The following is an 8714-nucleotide window of genomic DNA, read 5'->3' as shown; positions in this document are numbered from 1 at the left end:
TGTCAGATCAGCACAAATGGGAGAAAAAGAAGGGAGAGGAAGAGAGAGTAGAGTACATTCTGGCCCATCAAGCCTGGAGGACAATATCCCCGCTCTGAACAGCCAATGGGCAGAGTGGACAATATGGCTAATCCCACTAGGAGACACACTGTCCCTTGATGGCTCAGGGCCATAACGGGGACAACACTATAGACTCAGGGCCAGGACTGGCCCAGACTGACCCTGTGACACTAAGGCAAACCACTAAAAGCGTGCGACACAGCAACCGTGGGAGCAGAGCAGGGAGCCCCCGAGGCAATACAAAGGACAGACTCTGGGGCCAAAGCATGGTACCCCATTGGACCTACCTGAAGGACACACATAGAGATCAATAATCAGACCTTGATCTATTTACAGGTTTTTCCTTCTTTTTAATTTTATTTTCTTTTAATTAATTTATTCTTCTATGCGTAATTGGTTTCCCTTTTTATTGTCATAGCTGTGTTCTCACTCATTGCCTATCTTGCAATGACTTGATTTTTGGTGCATATTATTATCTCTACAGATCTATCTAGATAAGATAGACTGGGTGAATAGTCTGGAGGAGAAAACAGCGGGACCAATGGTTCCAGAGGGACACAGGAGAGGGGGAGGAGGGGGCAAGGAGGTGGTGCTGACCAACCCAGAGACAGCGGAGCAATAAATGATACAAAATCAGTAGCAAGGAGGGTGTGAGTGGCCTGGTAGGAATCCAGCAAGGGCAAGGTAACCTAGAGAAATTACTGAAACCCAAATGAAGGCTGAACATGATAGTGGGACAAGAGGAAAGTCAAAGGAAATAGAGGAAAGAACTAGGTGGCAAAGGGTATTTGTAGAAGTCCAAAGACTGGAATGCACATATGTAAATACAATTTTATGAGTGTGGGGAAACAGATATATGTGCATATATTTAGAGGTTTAGTATTAAGGCAGCAGATGGACATTGGGCCTCCACTCAAGCACTTACTCAATGCAAGAACACTTTGTTCTAATAAATTGGCATTCCAGGATGCACAATTTCCCGACACGATTGCTGATAGTATTTTATTTATAATGGGTATCATAGCTCTGCATATGAAGGTGGTGATTAGTGTTTACCTTAAGAATTGTCTTGTTCATGCTGTTTTGCATTTAAAAAAATCATATTGTTTGTCTTGCTTGTATGGTTTTTATCTTGTTTGGTTGAAGTTTTATTTTTCTATCCAGTAAAAATAAATCTTTTTTTGTTGTAACATAAATATATTTGTTTCTTTAAAAAAGTATTGTGTTAAAAATATTTTATTGTGGGTTCTTACAGCTTTTATCACAATACATACATACATACATAGTGTCAAGCACATTTGTGCATATGTTGCCATCATAATTTACAAAATATTTTCTTTCTACTTGAGCCCTTGATATCAGTTCCTCATTTTCCCTCTCCCCCACAATCCCTCCGCCATGATCCCTTGATAATTTATACATTTTTTACACCAACTGTTGTCTTCCTTCATCCATTTTTCTTTGTCCATCCCAGTAGGAAGAGTTGTTATATGTAGATCATTGTAATCAGGTCCCCCTTCCTCCCTCTATCTTCCCTTCCCCCTCCTGCTCTCTATCCTCATTTTTCGTCCTGAGAGGTTTATCTGTCCTGGATTCCTGCACACCAGCCTGTGTAATCGCAAAGTGTCTACAGGATCAGGTATCAGGTATCAAAGACCCAGAACAAGAAATCATAACAGTGTGACTGCGGGGGAATGCGGAGTGGAGACCCAAAACCCATCTGCAGACAATTGGATATCCACTTACAGAAGGGTCACAAGAAAAAGACAAGCCAGTCAGGGTGCAGTATAGCACTAACAAAACATAAATCTTTCCTCTAATTCTTTAATGCCTCCCCCACCTTCCTGCACTATCATGACCCCAGTTCTACCTTACAAATCCGGCTAGATAAGCTCTTGTACACTGCCATTTTGGCCTATGAAAGGGTTTTTTTCTGTAGTTTTCTTCTCAATTTAAGACAGTTTGTTGTATGTGTGAGCAGTTTGATATCTGCTCTGTTCAGTGCTTATTGGCTACTCTGTTCTCTCTGCTATCATTTATTTTATTTGTTTATTTTTATCTTCATAACAGCATTTTGTGTACGATACCTTGCTTTCATTCATTTTCAGTTTTACTTTGAGTAGTGCCTAAATAGGATATTTTCTTCATAACAATATCTTTTATAATATTGCTTTGGTTAATGTTTGTTTTTTAAGCACTCTCTGTCCAAAGAATTCCTTTTAATATTTATAGGTGGTCATTTTTATAATTTTTTTTAGTTTTCCTTCACTTGTAAATGTTTTCTTATTTATTCCTCACATTTGACGGATAATTGTGCTGCCTCATAATGTTGGGAAAGTTGGACATTGATTAAGGGCAACCTAATGATTGACACATTTGACTTGTGGTGCTGGAGAAGAATATTGATCATACCATGTCAAAAGGAAAAAGGTGTCTGTCTGGGAAGAAGTATAGTCAGAGTGCTCCTAAAAGGCAAGGATGGTGTGACTTTTAGGTTGTTTGCACCTGTTGTCAGGAGATATCAGTCCTTAAAAAGATCATCCTCCTGAGTAAAGCAGAACAGAAGGGTAGAACGTAAGTCCCTCAGATAGATGGAACAACAAAGTGGAATCAAACATGGGGTTGCTCGGGAACAATTATGGAGAGGGTGCAGACCCACGCAGAGTTCCCTTTTGTTGTGCTCAGGGACACGGTGGGGTGTAAATACTTTCATGGGAGCAATAACAATAAAGATGATTAATTTAACTTCTTAATTGACCCTTCCAAAATTGTTTAGTAGAGATCCAAGTAAAATGAACTCTTTCGTAACTCCAATCTTATCTCCATTTAGCATGATATTTCTTTGAGGACTGAGGCAAGTCTGACTCAAGTCGCCTCATATGTATGTGAAAGTTGGACATTGACCAAGGAAGACTGAAGAAGAATCGCTGCTTTGGAATTATGGCACTGGAGAAGAATACTGAAAGTACCATGGACTGCTCAAAGGACAACCCGATCTGTCTTGGAAGAAGCATGTTCAGAGCGCTCCTTAGAGTCAAGGATGATGAGACTTTGTCTTTCAACTTTTGGACATACTGTTATCACTGTCATAGCGTCATGCTGACTCACAGTAACCCGCTGTGGGTTTCCGTGACTGTAACTGTTTACTGGAGTAGAAAGTCTATTTTTTCCTCCCACGGAGCTGCTAGTGGTTTTGAACTGCAGACAGGTGGACCACAGTCCAAGGCATCACCACTATACCACCAGCACATATGGTTAGCTGAGGCTCAACTTGGATGAACAGCAAAAGAGGCAAGACCTCAAGGAGACTGATTGACCCAGTGGCTGCAACTATGGTTTCAGGCATAAGAATCCATGTAAAGAAGACGCAGGACTGAGCAGTGTTCCCTTCTGGTGTGCATCTTATTGCTATGTGTTGCAACGGATTTGTTGACACCTAACAACTACAACAGCTTCTTATCCCAAACCTTCCAGCTTTCTAAAACATGTCTTGAATAAATGCTATTATTTTATCTCAAATGTTTGATCATTCCAAGGAGCATACTTGTCTAGTGTTATTATTTACCGTATAAATCTCTCTGTCGTTTGGATGAAAATTGAGCCACAAGGGTGAGTTTAGTTTCTGGCCTGAAGGGGACTAAGGGTTCCACCAATCTCGATCATGCCAGTAAGCTTAATTTTTAAAATTACTATTTTGAGTATTTTTCACATTTTCCTCCCACTCCATCTAAGACCTTCTAATGTGACATCTTTCACAGTTGTCAGTAGTGGTAGCAGGGCATCAACTAGTTCTCCTGATCTCAAGATCATGGAGGCTGAAGTTGTATGGTCCATTAGCCTTTGGACAATTGTTTCCATTGATCATTGGTTTTCCTCATTCTTCTTTACTCTATAAGGGGAGAAACTTTTGTTCCATCTTACGTAACTTTTTCTGAGCTTTAAAGATACCTGTTGCTACTAAACAAGGTAAGATTTAGATATCACCCTTTGCTAATTGATTGTTAGGTTAATTTAATTGATACTCCCAACTATTTGTTCCCCCAAAGTGTTTTCTTATAGCTAGTAATCTTTCTTAACCTTGTTCCCCTATATTCTTATTATATCCATGTATATATTTGCATTAAAGGTTAATATACAAATATATAAATATCTTTGGTCAAATATATCCGAATCACTGATGATAAACTGGACTAGGAACTGAACTGATTATCACAGAGTACACAGTTCAAAATGACTAACTGTTCCAGGTGGGAAGATGAGGGCATATGCTTGTATAAGGATTGAATCCTGGCTGGGCACACGATGCCAGAGAAGCCACTGCAGTCTGAGCTCCACGTAGCCTGCGCTCCAAGTGGCTCCTTCTTCCCCAGACACCTTGATCCTCTTCCGCTCAAAGCCAGGGCCAACCAGGCTTGAGCTGCCTGAGATGCCCAAGCAGCCAGACCTTGACCTAGAGACCATTATGAACAAAGCAAAATCTGCCGTCGCCCAATTTATGAAGCACTTCTCAGCCATGAAAAATGTCATCGAGACCCTGAGCCTGACCTTGCAGCAGGAAGAGCAGGCCAGCAAACAAACTGGACAGAAGGAATGGTCCCAGGGATGACTGCAAATCAATTTTAAATTATGGAAGTTTCTCCCAAGCCTTTTGAAGCCCTCTAGCATATTTATCACACAGCTTTTGTCTGGTGAGTTATTCACAGGTTTAAGCCTTATTGACAGCAATTACAAGAACCCATTTGCAAGTGTACCATTCTGTAATTCATGCGACTTTTCCATCACCACTCCCCTTCTGCCCTGACTTTCTTGATACTGACCCTAAAAACCACTAATAAACTTTGATATCTATTTTTAAAAAAAGATTTAATCCTGCATCCCCAGACCGGGGGTGGGGAGGGGTCATTCAACTCTGTCCTTTATGGTCATGATGAGTCAGAATTGACTCAATGTCAGTGCATTTGTTTCTCTTTTTAAAAAATATGTTTGAGGGCAAAGTCCCATACAGTGTCTCACACCTGTTCAGTCTGTATATTTATCCACCTAGAAGCTTTCAGACTATGTACAAATCCTCTTCTAATTGACACAAAGCAAGATGTCTACAAGAAATGCCACAAAGACCTTGTGCTGTAACTTCTCTGCTGTGAAACGAGAATCTGAATGGTATCCTTCCTTATCTGTCAATAGAACAATCGTATAAACTGGGACATATAGCATTATTGTCATAACGTAAGATAATAATTGAAAATACAAACACTTCATTTTGCTAACAATATAGCAAATGCCTGGAGTCCCCAGAGACTCCAGGTCTCTACCAGTAGGTTTGAAGGGGTACACTATATTCTACAAATTCTAAAAACACTTTATTAACTTCTTTTTACTTTTTTTTCCATTTTATCTTTTCCCCAAATGTCTTATACCTCAAACAAAGAGTAAAAGAAATATGCACCACGAATTTTATCACAATAAGTTTTTCTACTCTGTTTGTGGTTTTCTTTTTCTGATTTATTTTATTTTCCTTAAAGTCACCAAGCTGATACTTTTATTTGTAAGAGGATTTTAGACGATGGAAAAACTAAGAATGCGATAAGTAAACAGACTCTCAAAAGTAAGGGGGAAAAACATACTCACCTCTGGGGCATCCAATTATTTTCACTGTGGGATAACCTCTTGGCATTCGTCTGTAGCCCCTTCAAACAGTGTTTTGTACTGCAGAGCTCTAAAAGGAGTGCTTTTAATTTTTTTCAGTTTAGGATGCAGTGAGACTAAGGCAAGCAGATGGCCTCAAATAAACTTTATTCTTTCAGTTTCTGCAGAATGAGCTGCCACTGGGAAATGCCTCGTAATAATTGAAAACTTTCTTTACAGCGGTTTTAGCCTAAGTGGGACATCACTGTAATGGTCCATGCCACGAAGTAATTTATCATTTGTTGCATTTTGGTAAAATTCTCATGTTTTTTGTGATTTGTTAGGTCACATTAAACAACTTATTTCAACAAAAGTGTTTTTTTCCTAAAAAGCAAAACTATGCAATTATTCTAGAAAAAAAATCGATACATTTTCCCCTCAGTTACAATTGGATTTTAGGACACAAGATATCAAAAAATATAGCAAATATATATTCATTAGTGACAAATCAGTTTTAGAGAGACAAATAATACTAGAAAAATAATTCTTGGACATTTAGAGTAAAGTATAAAGAAACAAGTTGAAACTCTGACATGACTTACTTACACAATCATGATTATTTTCTCATCTTATGTATTTTCGAGCAATAACCAATAGATATATATTTTTGCATTTATCTACATTGACTCAACAATATTTGGCACAGTAAAGAATCCTCCTTTTAAAAAGCACTGCTGCTTGGTTTTTAGGTCACTACACTTTTCTTGTTTGTTTTTAATTGAGTGCCGACAGCATCTTACAAAATCCCCTTGCGTTTTTCTCATTACAGACACTAACCATCTCTTTATTATTGTTCCTGAGGCTTTGTTATCAGCATCTTATCTCTTTCTCTATCCAGTATGTTACATTTAATAATAAAATTGATGAAGGGAATACGTATTATAAATGAGTCATGGTGGTGCAGGGGGTTAAACATTGGGGTGCTAACTGAAAGGTCAGCTGTTCAAATGTATAGCCTCTCCGAGGGGGGAATATGAATCTGTCTGCTCGCATAAAGATCTGTCGTTTCTGAAGCCATGGGAGCAGATCTATTCCGCAACCTAGCCTCGCATGAGTCCGATTTGATTTGATGGTGGTGAGTATAAATTAATAATTCTCAAATGTATATATTCACATTGCAACCATTTCTAACCCTATGTCTCTCTATATAACTATTTATTAAAAGTTTATTATCACACTCAGATGTCTTCCATTCATCCACATCTTTATTTTGAGCTGTGTTTTTTATACTTATGTGCTTTTGTTTTGTAAATTTCACCTTTGAATGTATATTTTTTGTCAGCCTAGAACCTGACACTTTTCCTCTACCTGCCCTTGACTACTAATATAGCCTGCAAATACTAATATTACTCTTTGTGTATCCTATGGAATAATTTCTTTTAAAAATGTTTAAAGGATATGTAAAATTACTCAATCACTGTAGAACCTCATTTATCGAAAATGTCAAGGATTTGTGAGTATATTGAGTTCAAAGTTCATTTTAGCTACAAAGGGAAGGAGGAAGGTGGAAGGCAGGGAATTTGCTTTTGGAGATTCTGTCTGGAGAAAGAAATTTCCCAACAGAGGAATAATCAGACTATATCAGCACATCAATATCAGGCAGCAACTTGGAATAAGAAATTATGTTTAGAGATAAAGTGGAATAGTAATTGATGAAGACAGAGGATTAGAAAGTTGAGCCGATAATTACGTAAAGGCTGTGGAAGCCAGTTGGTACAAAACAGTTGCACAAATAATGCCATCAGGGATTCAGGGATTGTAAATGGAGTTCCATGATATTCTATGGCTTAAAGAATGGTAAAATAAGACCTAAGAGGATGGAAATAGAACGTACTTGGATTGTTGATTAATGGGAATGGTTACATAGCTCATTAAGATAAACATTGTCAATAAGTAGATCTGTAAAGTTGAATTTGGAAATTGTTCTGTGACATAAGGCACCCTGTGTTGCTGCGGATTTGGCCTTGGGCTATTAGTCTCAAGGTTTGAGGTTCAAACCTTCCAGTCGTCAGTGGGAGAAAGATCAGACGTCTGCTCCTGTAAAGTTTTGTAGTCTTGGAGAAACTATAATTACGAAGGTTCCCTGTGAGTCAAAATTTTGGAATTGACCCATGACAATGGAGTGTGTATGTGTATGTTCATGTTATATGTGTGTATACATATAAAAATGTGTATGTGTGTATATATTTAAGTGTGTATGTGGGTGTGTCTTTACACAGAAAATATATATACCTGCACAAACAGAACAGCTTCTTGGGCTACTGTGTATAATCAACATCTCATGGGATTTAGCTTTTTAGTTTGGAGATTTAGGTTTGTATTGTCCTGTGACAACCCAGCTAATTACACTAATATCATGTTTATTGCTTTTGTGCTACCTCCAGGTTTATTTTGTAGTTTCTAAGATTTTAAAAGCCTTCAAGTACCATAATTGTTTACTATACTCCTGAAGCATCAAAGGAAATGGTAAACGTATGGCTGGGAGGAGGAATGGAATGCATGATTAGTTGCTTCCATGAACAAATGCATCCTCTCCCACGAGGCCAGAGGAATTGGATGCTGCTGGACTAACATTGCTGAATAAATGAATCAAAAAGTCTATAGAAACATCCTTTCAAAAAAACAGGGAAAAAGAGGAGACATCTGAATGTTCACAGAATTCAGGATATCTAGAATCATCAAAGCTGAATAAACTTCTGAAAGTGTCTCCATGAGAAAATCTTCCAGCCTTAAATCAAATATACCCCAAACTCTTCTTTAAACCAAACAGTTGATTACTGTCTTGTGTAAATAATGCTCACTTTGAGCATCATGCTCATCTGAAGAACTATCAACGTGGTGTCAAAGTGACTCTGAAGGTCAGTTGAGAAACAAAGCAGTGAGTTTGAAACAATCAGGAAAGAGCAGCTCATAACCGAGGCTGCAAATAGTTGAACAACACGAAGCAAACCATCAATGTCACTGAATCG

This window comes from Tenrec ecaudatus, chromosome 3, assembly GCF_050624435.1.
Source record: "Tenrec ecaudatus isolate mTenEca1 chromosome 3, mTenEca1.hap1, whole genome shotgun sequence".
In the NCBI taxonomy this organism is placed as follows: domain Eukaryota; kingdom Metazoa; phylum Chordata; class Mammalia; order Afrosoricida; family Tenrecidae; genus Tenrec; species Tenrec ecaudatus.
This window is presented reverse-complemented; position numbering follows the sequence as displayed.